The sequence below is a fragment of the Talpa europaea genome (genome assembly GCF_964194135.1).
Source record: "Talpa europaea genome assembly, chromosome: 9".
In the NCBI taxonomy this organism is placed as follows: domain Eukaryota; kingdom Metazoa; phylum Chordata; class Mammalia; order Eulipotyphla; family Talpidae; genus Talpa; species Talpa europaea.
This window is the reverse complement of record NC_140076.1, coordinates 117148565-117162900: the sequence shown is the minus strand read 5'-3', so window position 1 is coordinate 117162900 and position 14336 is coordinate 117148565. Positions and strand designations below refer to the sequence as shown.

At 45.3% G+C, this 14336-nt stretch overlaps 1 pseudogene across 1 annotated transcript; it reads right to left on the bottom strand.

Annotated features, from left to right (window-relative positions):
* Positions 1–395: 395 nt before the first annotated feature.
* Positions 396–1301, bottom strand: LOC311176869 (olfactory receptor 2T27-like; annotated as a pseudogene). Its single transcript has one exon. The product of its transcript is annotated as an olfactory receptor 2T27-like (transcript).
* Between the last annotated feature and the right edge of the window lie 13035 nt (positions 1302–14336).

Genomic DNA, 14336 nt, shown 5'->3' with positions numbered 1-14336 from the left:
GAAGGAAGGAAGGAAGGAAGGAAGGAAGGAAGGAAGGAAGGAAGGAAGGAAGGAAGGAAGGAAGGAAGGAAGGAAACATGCCTCTATAAAAAAAAAAACACATTGTATCACTTACAATGATAGATTTTGAATACATGTAAGTCCTAGTGCAGAAGATTGCTTAAGGGCATCACAGTTCCCCTTTCTAAAGATGTGCATTTTGAAAATACATGATAAATGTTAAAAAATTATTATGTTATACTTTATCATAAGGTATGTGATTACATATATTTTCCCTTTATTTCTCAACATAACTTTTTACTAAGATGAATGTATAAACACATGCTCTATTCCATTTCAAAGCAAATGGCAACGTATTATGGGTTTACATTACATACAAGAAAACTCCACATTCATCACACTCTGAAAACCTTCCTAAATGCTCTAGTGACATCCTTGTTCCGCAGGCTGTAGATGAGGGGGTTGAGCATGGGTGTTATGATGGTGTAGATCACAGAGACCACTTCTTCCTCTACAGGGGATTGGTAGGACTTTGGCAGAAGGTACTTGATGGTGGCAGCCCCATAGAAGAGCAACACCACAGTCATGTGAGAGGAGCAAGTAGCCAAGGTTTTCCTGAGAGCCTGGCCTGATCCCATGCCCAGAACAGTGGATAGTATGCTTCCATAGGAGCCCAGAATGGCTGAGAAGGGAGGTAGGAGAAAAATTACAGCAGTGACATAAATACCCTTTTCGTACTGGGAAGTGTCAGCACAGACCACTTTCAGGAGTGCTGGGATCTCACAGAAGAAATGATGGATTTCCCTGGAGGCACAGAAAGGGAGTGTCAGAGTATACACCACATGGATCAAGGCATTGAAGAATGCACCCAGCCATGTCACAAGCACCAAGAGCACACAGATCTTGGGACGCATGAGGATGGGGTAACGCAGAGGTGGCAGATGGCCACATAGCGGTCATAAGCCATGACCGCCAGCAGAAGGAACTCTGAGCCACCAAGGGTGGTGAAGAGGAACATCTGGAAGTTACACCCAATGAAGGAGATGTGGTGGTTCCCAGATAGAAAGTCCACCGCCATTTTGGGGACAAACGTGCAGATGTAGCTGGCTGAGCAGAAAGTACATGGGGGTGTGGAGAAGAGGGTCAGCCCAGATGAGGATGATTATTATGGTGTTCCCCAACAGGGCCACCAGGAGATCCAGCACAGTGAGTGTGAACAGTACCCAGGGCACCGGGGTGCCGTGGAACAGACCCAAGAGGATGAAATCACTGCCTGAGGTCTGGTTGCTCAGCCATGCCATGCTCGTGCTCCTATTTGGAAATTTGCAAATTTTTTTAAAAACATACTTCACAGTCTATAATAAAATTTACCAAATAAAATCATACACTGCTTTCTGATATCTCAAATTCATTTATTTCCAAACTTATCATCTTGTTCTTTCAGGAAAACAATATATGTGCCTTTCACTAACAGTCTGAGAGACCACACAAGACTCTACCACACACAGAGAAGCTCTTGTGTGCTATGTTTGGGTCAGGTGCTTAGTCCTCTTTCTTATCGATAGGATGGAGCATGTACGGACAAGGTGCACAAACTTCAAAGTGAGAATAAAGGCAACCTATTATCAGTTACTTCTTTTCCACAATGACTTCCAATTAACTCCAGAAATCTCACGTCTTGGAAAAGGGAAATAATTTTTTTCTCTGTAGATTCATTTTACAAACACATAATTAAATAGGACTTTTGCTTGAAGCTGCACAGTTACAGTGCGTTTTACAGATCCAGTCCAAGAAGCAAGCTGCCTGGGGAGGAGAGTACAGAGGACTCAGGCGTGCAGACCTGGACACAGTGACTCTGGAAAGGAAGAGGGTCCGAGGGCAGCAGCTGACATAGAGACATGCCTGGCGGGAGCAGCCTGCACGTGGGAAATGCGCTTCTTCAGAAAGCAGAGTGGACTCACTGCTCTGCTATGGGAGCGCAGCAGCAACTACAGGGCTAGAAATCTCCAGGGATTTCCCCTCTCCTTTCTTTTCTTTCCTGCTTGGATTTGTTCCAACTTGAGCCTAAAGCAACTTCTGAAGAGACAAGGACAGGGGAAAGCGCTTTCCTGAGAGTATCTTGGGCTTCAATTCTGTGTGAATGAAAATATTCAGGTTGTTATAGTGACAAGCTACTTTTTTTCCTAGAAAGGATGTAAAATAAAGAATTTTCATATATTTTAAGTCATAATGAGAAAACAAAAAAGCTTCATATTAAGATCATATCATTGTATCACTGAGTGCTGAAAGCCGCTATTGCAGGTGGCATCAGTGCTGTTCAACAACATCCAAAGCCCCTCGTGAGGTGCCACATAACTGAATTCACAAAACTCTAACACACAGGACAGGAATGACACCTGCTGTCCCTGCCCACATACGCAGCACCCACAGAGAGATGAAATGGAGGTAGCGGTGTGCAATCGTGTGGACTAAGTTGGGGAATCTATACATGAACAACCCACAATCCCCACACAGAATTTGGTAAATTTGACATTATTTTACATAAAATAGCATGTATTCTATTTCAATAAATAAGGGTATGCAAGGTATTTTAAAAATTAAATACCTTTTAGAGATTAAATAAACCAGACAAAGAGGGGGGTGTTCCAAGGTCCTTCATTACCACACCATATACAAAATTCACCTCTTTCCTCAACCTTTACATTCCCAGGGAAATGAACAGCATACAGTGAGAATTAAAAGAGAACCGTATAGTCTGCCACCCCACAAAGACATTCATGGAGCCTGAAATTTTCCTTATTTCTAAGAACACAGGGCAGTCACTAGCTTCTCAGCCTCCAGAGAGAGCTAAGGAATGATTCTTTTTGATCAATTAATTTTGTACCGATGTATTAAAATGACCTTTATAAGGAACTTAACATGCCACTTTTTCTAAATACACTTTATTGGCCTCCAAAACACCAACAGATTATTTCCAAAAGAGGTTCCTGATTAATGTATATGAGGCCCATCAATGCAAAGTGGTAAAATACGTCATGCAAGTTTGTATTTTGATGTTTACTTAAAATACGGTTCACATGGGCCTCCCTGGTGGCGCAGCGGGTTTAGCGCAGCCCTGTGAAGCTGTCCACAGCCTCTGCCGCGTGGGTTCGATTCCTGGCCAGCCAGGGAGATGCCCACATGGCACGGCAGACCTCTCCTGCCTCTCGCCTGCTGCTCCCCTCAGCAGTGCTTTCAGTCCTTCTGCCTGTTCTGCTCCCCGCTCTGTCTCTGGTGAATACGCTCACCCTCCCGTGCCTCTGGCCTGTACCCCAGCTCTTGTATAAAAATAAATAAATCTTTAACAAAAAAATGGTACACATTAAAAGAGGAACACACAGAGGCAGATATAGATGCATCTATGTATGTGTGCATGTGTACAGAGTCCCATGAAATACTACTAATGAGAAAAATTAATTGGTAGTGAACTCAATTACATCCTGAAAATGATCTCTTTTAACTGAAGCAGGTGAGTAACAATTCAATCAAAAAATAGTGTGTGTTTAGAGAATATCATGGGTAAAGCTCATATAATTTTTTTAAGTAAATTTTATTTGTATATTCCCCATAAAATTGCAATCCCTTTATTTGACCCCAATCCCTCCCCTCTTGCCCCCCACCCCCCATAGAGTGTCTCTGTTTCATAGTTGTTTGTTGATTTTGATTTTCACTTTCTTATAGTTATTCATTTTCCTGGTCCATTATTTAAGTTTTCTAGATTCCTGCTATGAGTGAGACCATCCGGTATTTTTCTTTTTCTTTCTGGCTTATTTCGCTGAGCATGATCCCTTCCAGCGCCATCCATGTTGCTGCAAATTGCATGTGTTTATCTTTTTTGAATGCTGAGTAATATTCCATGGTGTATATGGACCACATCTTCTTGATCCAGGCATCTATTTTTGGGCATTTGACTTGTTTCCAAAGCTTAGCTATTGTAAACAGTGCTGCTATAAACATAGGGGTGCAGGTGTTCTTTGGAATTGATGTTTCTGTGTCCTTTGGGTAAATACCTAGGAGTGAAATTGCTGGATCCTATGGAAGCTCTATGTTTAGTAGGTCCAGAAATCTCCACACAGCTCTCCATAGTGGTTGGACCAGTTTGCACTCCCACCAGCAGTGCAGGAGAGTTCCTTTCTCTCCATATCCTCACCAACATTTGTTGTTGCTAGTTTTTTTAATATGTGCCATTCTCACTGGTGTGAGATGGTATCTCATGGTAGTTTTGATTTGCATTTCCCTGATGACAAGTGATGTTGAACATTTTTTCATATTCCTGTTGGCCATTTGCATTTCCTCTTCAGAGAAGTTTCTTTTTAGCTCTTCTGCCCATTTTTTGACTGGATTATTTTCTTTGCGTTGAGTCTCATCAGCTCTTTGCAGATTTTTGTGATCAGTCCTTTATCATTAGTGTTGTGTACAAAAATGTTCTCCCAGTCGGTGGGGTTTCTCTTTGTTTTGGTTATTGTCTCTTTTGCAGTGCAGAAGCCCTTTAATTTGATGAAGTCCCAGCTGTTGATCTTTGCCTTCACTATCACTGCTTTGGGTGATGTGTCTGTAAAGATGTCTTTGATGTGCATGTCATGTAGTGTTTTGCCTATATTTCCTTCTATGTATTTTATGGTTTCTGGTCTTATGTCTAGTTCTTTAATCCATTTTGAGTTAATTTTTGTGTTTGGTGTGAGGTAGTGGTCAAGCTTCATTCTTTTGCATGTAGCGACCCAGTTTTCCCAGCACCATTTATTGAACAAACTTTCTTTGCTCCAATGCATAGTCTTTGCTCCTTTGTCAAAGATTAGTTGACCATAAATCTGTGGGTTTATTTCTGGATTTTCTATACAATTCCATTGGTCTGTGTGTCTGTTCTTGTTCCAATACCATGCAGTTTTGATGATGATGACTTCATAGTATAGTTTGAAGTCTGGGAGTGTGATGCCTCCATTCCCTTCTTTATTTTTTCAGGAGAGCTTTGGCTATTTGGGTTTTTGGTGATTCCATATGAATTTCATCAATAATTGTTCTATTTCTTGAAGAATGACATTGAAATTTTGATTGAAGTAGCACTGAATCTGTATATTGCTTATGGTAGGATGGCCAGTTTAATAATGTTTATTCTTCCAATCCATGAGCAGGGGATGTCTTTACATTTCTTTGTGTCTTCTATTTCTTTTAACAATGTTTTATAGTTTTCTTTGTATAGGACCTTTATCTCTTTTGCTAGATTTATTCCCAAGTATTTGATTTTTTTTGTTTCGATAATAAAAGGGATGGTTTTTTTCATTTCTTCTTCAGATTTATTGTTTATGTATAGGAAGGCTACTGACTTTTGCGTGTTGATTTTGTATCCTACCACTTTACTGAATTGATTGATGAGTTGAATAAGTTTTTCTGTGGAGTTTTTGGGGTTCTCTAGTATATTATCATATCATCTGCAAATAGTGATAATTTGACTTCTTCTTTTCCTATTTGGATTCCTTGGATGTCTTTCTCTTGTCTTATTGCTCTGGCTAGGACTCCCAGTATTATATTGAAGAACAGTAGTGAGAGTGGATATCCTTGTCTTGTTCCAGATCTTAATGGAAATGCTTTCAGCTTTTCACCATTGAGAATGATACTGGCTGTTGGCTTGTCATAGATGGCCTTTATGATGTTGAGGTGTGTTCATTGTATACCAAGAATTTCAAGGGCTTTATCATGAATGGGTGTTGCACTTTGTCGAAAGCTTTCTCAGCATCTATGGATATTATCATATGGTTTTTATATTTCTTTTTGTTGAAGTGTTGGATAACGTTGATTGATTTTCAGATGTTGAACCATCCTTGTGTCCCTGGCATGAATCCCAGCTCCCCTCTGGCTCCTCCGGGAGCCTTCTGCTGGTTTCAGGCAGTCATTACTGGAGAAATGTCCCTGTTCTAAAATGGTGATGCGAGACGCACTCCCCTGGTGCCCGGTCTCGGGCACACTCTTCTGCGCTCCCGGTCTGCCCCGTCCGTGGGTGCCCGCTCCCCCTCTGGGCTTGGACTGCTGGTCAGAAGGGGCCTGGCGTGGGCAAACTTCCCAGCTCACTACTGGCTCCTCCAGGAGCCTTCTGCCAGTTTCAAGCAGTCTTTTCTGAAGAAAGGTCCCTGTTCTAAGGGGCGTAGGTGATATTATTTTCTGGTCGCTAGGTGGCGCCAGAGATCTCTCCTAGTGTCCTTGGGGAGCTGTTTGTTTCACCCCGTGGAACGGGGAACACAGTGGGAGTGGTGGGAAAAACCTCAACGGATTTGGGCTGCTGTGTCTGCCTTGTGCCCCACCATAGTGGGGAATCCACACCCTGAATTTCGTGCCCCGGGTCTCAGTCCAAAGCCCTCAGGTCCAGGATGCGGCCTGTTGCCCAGTTCAGTGTCCGCAGAAATGTCGCCTTTTGCACCCAGCTCCGGTGTCCAGGCGCCTGATTTCTGATTACTCAGGAAGGGACATTCACCTCAGTGAGGGCACCCCCACATCTCCCTGCAAGCCTAGGTCACAGGCGCAGGGACCTGTGCAGCCGCGATCCGCATTTGCTTTTCAAGTGTGCACCTTTTCCCGCACAAGCTTATCGGCTGGCCTGGGGCTGTGTGTAGGTCTCCGGGAGACTTTGTTTTTCTCTAATGGCAGCTCATATAATTTTACTTAAGTGCAACATGTCAAGTTCCTCCAGTGTTCAAAATGTCTTTCAGGTTAAGACTGAACTATGGAGAGAGACAGCTGATATGAACAGGTTCATGTCTTTCTTACATAAAATTGACTGCTTCCCTAAACCCTGGAGTTAGCATATTGTACCTCTTTGAAAATAAAATGACACCAGATTATCAACCTTCAATCAGAAATTCCCTTTTAAAAATACCATTTTAAATAAACAAAACTGCTTATTCTGAAGGAATAAAATGTGAATAATCTACAGATGTGCAAATAATTTTAATAGATGGGCGTTTCTGAGGTTTCCCATTATATACACTAGGAGGGAGCATCCTATATTAATCAGCTTGGAAGGGGAACACACCTCTTCACACATTTCCAGAGAAAAACACCCCTACTTACTCACAAGAACAAAATCAATGCTGCTCATGAAGTGTTGTTGATACATTTCAAACTTCTTCCAGGATCAGAATCACAAAGCCGGCCCAAACGAGAGGATAAATACCTTGAAGCCAATGCTTCAAAAGTCCGGGGTCAATGTGCTGTTGCACACTCAGCCATCAGAGACACTGTCCCCAAACGCACTCGATCCCTGAGGCAAATGTGTAGCAATTATCTCCCCATCCTTCATGACCCCAAAGCACTGATTACAGCTCTCTCCCATGTATGTGCAGCCTCTGCCTCAGGGAATACACGTGGGTAAGTGATGTGTGCTCAACTGGAGCAAATATCAATTTCAAACCAAAAATACATCAACGTGTCGCTAGCTGTTTCAAAATAAACTATCTATAAAAAAATGTTACACATTTTAATTTGTAATGTTGTAGAAATACTTTTACAGGTTTTTGGCCATTCACACAAGCTGGGGTGGAAATGCTGCAAGGTGAAGGTGGGCCCACGGAAAGGGAAAAGCCCTGAGACTGCAGTCTTTGCAAGGAAGGTGTGTGGCTGGTGGAGGGAACCTCATTCATTTGGACAGGGGCCAGGAGCCACACCAGGTCCTCAAGATGAAGAGGGATGAAAGGTCCCTCCTGCCTGTGTGAAATAGTACAGACCATTCTCTTTGAAGCAAAGGCAAACACTCTGGGAGAATAATCTTCACCTGAGCCTTAGCCCAGAAGGATGTTTCCCCAACAACAGCTCAACACACTTTGCTCACTCACCTCAGGAACGGGAAGGCTAAAACGTAATTTGGAAGGTCACTCTCGGGGACACACAGCCTATGAATGCCTGAAATTTATTCCTAAGATAATAGGCTCAAGACCACACAATTACAAAGGCCCAATAAAGGCCTTCGCTCTCATGTAACAGAAAATTACAAAGGCAGTCATTAGCATTAGAAGCAGAGTCAGACAGTATACAGATCTGCAATCATCACAGAAGGAATTGAAGCAAGTATGAACAATATGCTCATGAATCAAATGGATAAATCACACAACAAAGACATGGTATCACGGCAAGTAAACAATGGCAGCTGTAAGAAAGAATCAACATGAAGTCCACGTTGGAAAAAATGCTTCAAGGTAAAAATATTATAATATACAAAGGAACAAAGATGAAATAATTTGTTGTCTCTGGTAAGAGGCATAAATTGTACACTATGAAGAGAAGAAAAATAAAATTTTTAATTTTTAAAAAGTTTAAGAGAAATAAGGAAGCCTTCGATGGGACAGTCAGTCAAACCATCAGCTGAGAAAATAATCAGGCAGCTTCAATATTTGTCCATACAAGATTTCCCAAAGAGAGAAAAAAGGGGGGGGGAGGTTGGGGGGCAGAAGACCCAAGAGGTTTGGGGTGATAGCAAAGGCAATTAGGCAAGAGAGAGCCATCAAAGGCACCCAAGCAGGAAAGAAGTGAAACTAGCATCCTATTCAGGTGACAGGACACTATGCAGAGTCTTTGAAAAATCCACAGAAAACTAAAACAATGCACGTGTTTAGTGAAGTTCCACATCACAAAATCCATACCCAAAATCAGCAGCCTTACTATATGCAAACAAATCAATGTTCAGAGAGAGAGATCAGGAAAACCATTCCATGTGCAAATGGACACTCGCAAATTAAGTGCCTGGAAATGAGCCTAACAAAGGGGGTGCAAGATCGCGCCAAGGAAAACTACAAAACACCGAGAAGGGAAGACCGAGAACTGCAAAGGTCCTCTCTGCTCAGGGATGGAAGAACCAACACCAGAAAATGGGCTCCGACCAAAGCAAGGTACAGATTCCGCGCAGCTCCCGGGCACGTCTCATGACAGTCTTCACAGAAATGGGCCAACACTGTGAAGCTCACGTGGACAACCACCGCCTGCACAGCAGGAGGCCTCAGACTCCCGGGGGAGGCGCGAGGCGCTGACTCCCGACTTCCGAGGCCACCCCAGAGCGACTGCAGGACAAACCCGGCTCCCAGATCCACGGGGCGCGAGCAAGGGAGCCCCCGAAGACGACGGCCAGGGAGGAAAGGCGCAGGTCCCTGGGGAATCGGGAGGGAAGATGACCGAGGGCGGCGCGAGCCGGCTGCCCCGGGAAGCCGCGGGGACCGTCCCGGCGACAGGGAAGCTCGGAACCCGCCCTGCGCGCCCTCCGGCCCACAGCAAGGGGAGACGCAAAAACAAAGCCCAGAGCGAGCTGGAGATCCGGGGGCGGGAAGGCCCCGCTGCAGGCCCGGCACCCCGGCACCCTGGCCCGGTGCTTCCGAGGCCCGCGGACCCTCCCGGAGCCCTCAGAGGAGAGAAGGGCTCCCCGAGACCCCGGGCGCCCAGGCCGGCGCGAGCCCTGCGGAGAAGCGGGCGCCCGGCAGCACGCGGGCCTGGGCCGCCCAGTCCCCGCACCCGCGACCTGGGGCTGCGGCAGCCACGGGGGCGACACGAGGGGAAGGACCCTCGCCGGATCATCGGAACCAGTACCCGGGCGCAGGAGCGGGTGCAAAGGCGCCACTTCGCGGACACTGAACTGGGCCACGGCCCCCGTCCTGGACCTGGGGGCTTGGAACTGAGCCCGCGGGCAGGAAACTCGGGGCTGGGATCCCCGTGACAACAGGGTAGGGGCAGACACAGCACCCCAAGCCACTGAGGCATGCAGCCACCCCCCCTCTCCTCCCCGGAGACCCCAGGGGAGGAAGCACAGTTGGGGGGACACGAGGAAAGCTCTCCGGCGCCACCTGCTGGTCAGAACAAAATCACCGACTTCGGGACAGGTGGCAGCCAGGGGTTCCAAAACACCCTCAGGCTCTGCGAGGGGGTGGGCCGCGCAACATTGGGGTTCACGGAAACGAGGTGTGGCGCGAGACACCATTCCGGAACTGCGAGGCGGGCGTGGGGTCCAGGGCAAGGACACGCCGTGACGGTGGGCACGGCGCAGGGGACAGGCAGCGGCTTGGGTCTGAGCACTAGAGCCAGAACTCAGAGCGCGGGACCCACAGCTGCAGGCGCGGCCCGCGGTGAACACGGGGTGCACACAGCGCGCAGCGCGAGGACGGGCCTGGGTTGAGGTCGCCCCTCCGGCCCTCGAGAACCACAGGGAAAAGCACAGGTTGCGAGGAGCGGTCTCTGGCGCCTCCTCGTGGCCGGAGCAAAATCGCCAACTAGCTACTTCCCTAGGAGAGCAGGGCGAACAGGGAGGGGGGGCTGTGAGAGACAATGCCCAGCAGCACAGCCGGGGCATCAACACCCTGGTGGTGTTTTGGCCGAACAGGGCTGGACCTGAACTGGTAAACAGAGTCCAACAGCCCTGAAGGCGCAATCCAGAGAGAGGCACCCCAACTCCAGTGGCACGACGTCCCGACACGTAGAACTCATTAGAAAGCAAACAGCAAGAAGAAGGAAAAATAGAAACAACCAAGCATGCCCGCAGGGGAAGGACACACCGCAAAAAGAAAATCAGTCACCTGCCTTCTTTGTTGGTCTATTGTTTTCCAACCTTCTACTTTCAGTCTATGTTTATCTTTTGTGGTTAAATGTGTTTCCTGGCGACAGCAGGTTGGATTTTCTTTTTTAATCCAGCCTGCTACTCTGTGTATTTTTATTGATGAGTTTAACCCATTTACATTTAGTGTTAATATTGATATGCTGGCATCTCTCTTTGCCATTTTGTTTGCCTTTTTTTGTGATTTTATTCCTTGCTTTATTCCTCTGTTGGTTTTGGCTTTAGGACTTCTTGTAGAATTTTTTGCAGTGGGGGTTTAGTTGTGATGAATTTCTAGAGTTTCTGTTTGTCTGGGAAGGTCCATATTTTTTCTTCGTAGAGGAAGGAGAGCTTTGCAGGGTAAAGTAATCTTGGTTGACATTTGCTGTCTTGAAATGTGCTGAAGATGTTACTCCATTCTCTTCTTGCCCGTAATGTTAATTCGGAGAAGTCTGAAGTTAACCTGATTGGCTTTCCCTTATATGTTATCTGTTTCGTCCCCCTTGCCAGTTTCATTATTTTTTCCTTGTCTTGGACTCTTGCAAGCTTTACTATTAGGTGTCTTGTTTTCTTTTCACTGTGGTTACTGAGAGTTCTTCTCACTTCTTGTATGTCTATATTCGTCTCCTTTTTCATGCTTGTTGTTTTCATGTTATCTCCTTGAATAACGTCTGTTTCTTTGTCTCTCTCCTCACCTTATGGAATGCCTATAACTCTTACATTTCCTCTCTTCATGGAGTCTGATAATTGTCTAAGAGTCTCCTCATACTGCTTCATTTGCACTTCCGTCTTCTTTTCTCTTTTGGCTCTTTTTATTTCTGTATCTTCAATAGTACTGATCCGTTCTTCCATTTCATCGATTCTGTTTTCATTGCTTTTCCCAGAGTTCTTCATCTCCTCTAGCAATCTTTTCATCTACTGCGTTTCTTTTCTTTCTTAAGGTCTCAATTTCATTCTTCAGTTCAGTGGTTATTTGTCTCAAATCATTTTTTCCTTTTCATTTTCTTTCTGCTTTTTAATCATGATCATCACTAATTCTCTATCTGATAGGCCGAGAAGTTCTTCCATGTCATTGTTGAGTTCTGGTGGCTGTATTTCTGTTAGTGGTGTGTCCTCCTGTGGGATTCCTTCATTATTTATAATTTTTCTTCTCCCTGTTGTTTGCTTTCTAATTAGTTCTATGTGTTGGGATGCTGTGCCACTGATGTTGGCGGGCGTCTCTTTGGAGTGCTCCTTTAGGTGTGTCAGAAACTGTTTACCAGACTGAGATCAGCACTGGTAGGCAAAAACTCCAGCAGGGTGTTGATGCTGTGTTGCTGGGCACTGTCCCTTACAGTTCCCTCCCTCTGTATTTACTCAGTTCCAACAGGAAATCTGCTAGTTGGTGGTTTTGTTCTGGTTGTGAAGTGGTGCCAGAGACCCGTACTTGCTGACCTGTGCTTTTTCCCAGTGGCTCTCTGAGAAACAGAGGGGGGGCAGAGAGGAGCACCTCAAAACAGGGGCTCTTATTCCATCTGGGTGCTGTGTCTGCCCCATGTTCACCCAGTACTGTGCCCGCAGCTCTATGGATCCCGTGCCCTGAATTCTCCTCTCTAGTTTTCAGTAACAAGGCTATCAGATCCAAAACACTGGCTGTCACCCTGTGCAGTGCCCACTGCTATGGCGCATCCCATGCCCTGGATCCTGCACCTGGCTCTCAGTTCCAGGATGGGGTCTTGCTCCACGCTTTATTTTCCTCCTTATCCCCATTTGCGTGGCCCACCCTCTCTCAGAGCCTAAGGGTGCTTTGGGGATCCCTGGTTTCCAACTATCAGGATGTTGGTGATTTTTTTCTGGTCACTAGGCAGTGCCAGAGATCTTTCCTAGTGTCCTTCCAGAGCTATTTTTTTCCCATGGGTCCAGGGGAATAGAGTGGGAGTGGCGTGGAGTGTGCAGGTGCTGTGTCTGCCCTGTGTCTGCCCTGTGCCCCACTGTCATGGGGATCCCACACCCCGAATTTCATGCCCTGGGTCTCAGTTCTGAAGCCCTCCGATCCAGGATGTAGGCTGTAGCCCAGTTCAGTGTCTGCAGAAATGGCGCCTTTTGCACCCCGCTCCCATGTCCGGGCACCTGGTTTCTGATTAGTCAATGAGGGACATTCACCTCAATGAGGGCCCCCATGCATCTCCCGGCAAGCCTAGGTCGCGGGCACTGGGACCTGGGCAGCCACGATTCCCAATCTGCGTATGCTTTTTGAGCACCACTTTTCCACAAAAGCTTACCGGCTGGCCTTGGGCTATCTGTAGGTCTGCATGGAGTCCTTGTTTTCCTCTAATGGCACCTGGAGCCATTCGCTCACCTCCGTAGCAATTACTGCACCGTTCTCCACAGTTTCAGTTCACAGGGTGCAGTGCCTGAAATAGTTCCTTTCCACTCACAGTCCCGCTTGATGTGCAGTTTGTTCTTGTTGGTTGGGTTTTTTTTCCTCCTTTCTGTTGCTGACTTTGTGGGTGGGGGAGGGTAGCAGGGTTCTGAGATTTCCTCCCTTCTCCTCCTCTTTTATGGCAACTTTCTTCTTTGGGCAGTTTGCCAGAGTCGCCTGTTTATCTTCCATGTCCCAGTTCTCACAGGGACCTCCCTGTCAACTTTTTCTTTTTATGGGAGGACTTACTCACAGCCTTTCCACACCACCATGTTGATCACTCCCCCTCAATATTAATTCTAAATTTAAATGGATTAAACTCATCAATAGAAAGACAAAGAGTAGCAGGCTGGATTAAAAACGAAAAGTCAACCTTCTGCTATCTCCAAGAAACACATTTAACTACAAAAGATAAGCATAGAATGAAAGTAAAGGATTGGAAAACAATGCTACAAGCAAATGGACCAAAAGAGAAGGCAGGAACAGCTATATTTATACCAGGTGAAATAGACTTCAAATTTAAAAAGGTAAAAAGAGACATAGACAGACACTACATTATGATCAAGGGGACAATACATCAGGAAGATATAACACTCATCAACATATACTCACCAAATGAACAAGCACCAAAATATATTAGATGATTATTGTCAGCTCTGAAAACAAATATTAAAGAAAATGCATATATGGTAGGAGACTTCAACACCCCACTCTCACCAGCGAACAGATCAATGAGACAAAAAATAAACAAACACACTAGAGCCCGAAATAAAGACATAGAACTCACGGACTTAACAGACATCTATAGGACACTGCACCCAAAAAAAATCTGAGTACACATTTTTTCTCAAGGGTGCATGGATCATTCTCCAGAATCAATCACATACTGGGCCACAAGACAAACAGCAACAGATACATGAAGATCAAAATCATTCCAACTATCTTCTCCGATCATAAAGGCATCAAGTTAGAAATAAATCATGAAAAGAAAACAAGGAACCCTCCCATGTCATGGAGATTGAAATCCACACTACTGGAAGACCACTGGACTAATGAGGAGCTCAAAGAAGAAATTAAAAAATACTTTGAGTTGAATGACAAGGAGGACACCACTTTCCAGAATGTATGGGATGCAGCGAAAGCAGTAATTAAGAGGAAAATATATAGCAATACAGGCTCACATCAACAAACAAGAAAGAACTCAAAGAAACAACCTAATCTCACATCTCAAAGCCAGTAGAAGAAAGGAAATAATAAAAATCAAAGCGAAATAAACACACTGGAAATTAAAAAAAAACAATCCAAAGATCAATGCAACCAAAAGTTGGTTCCTTGAAAAAA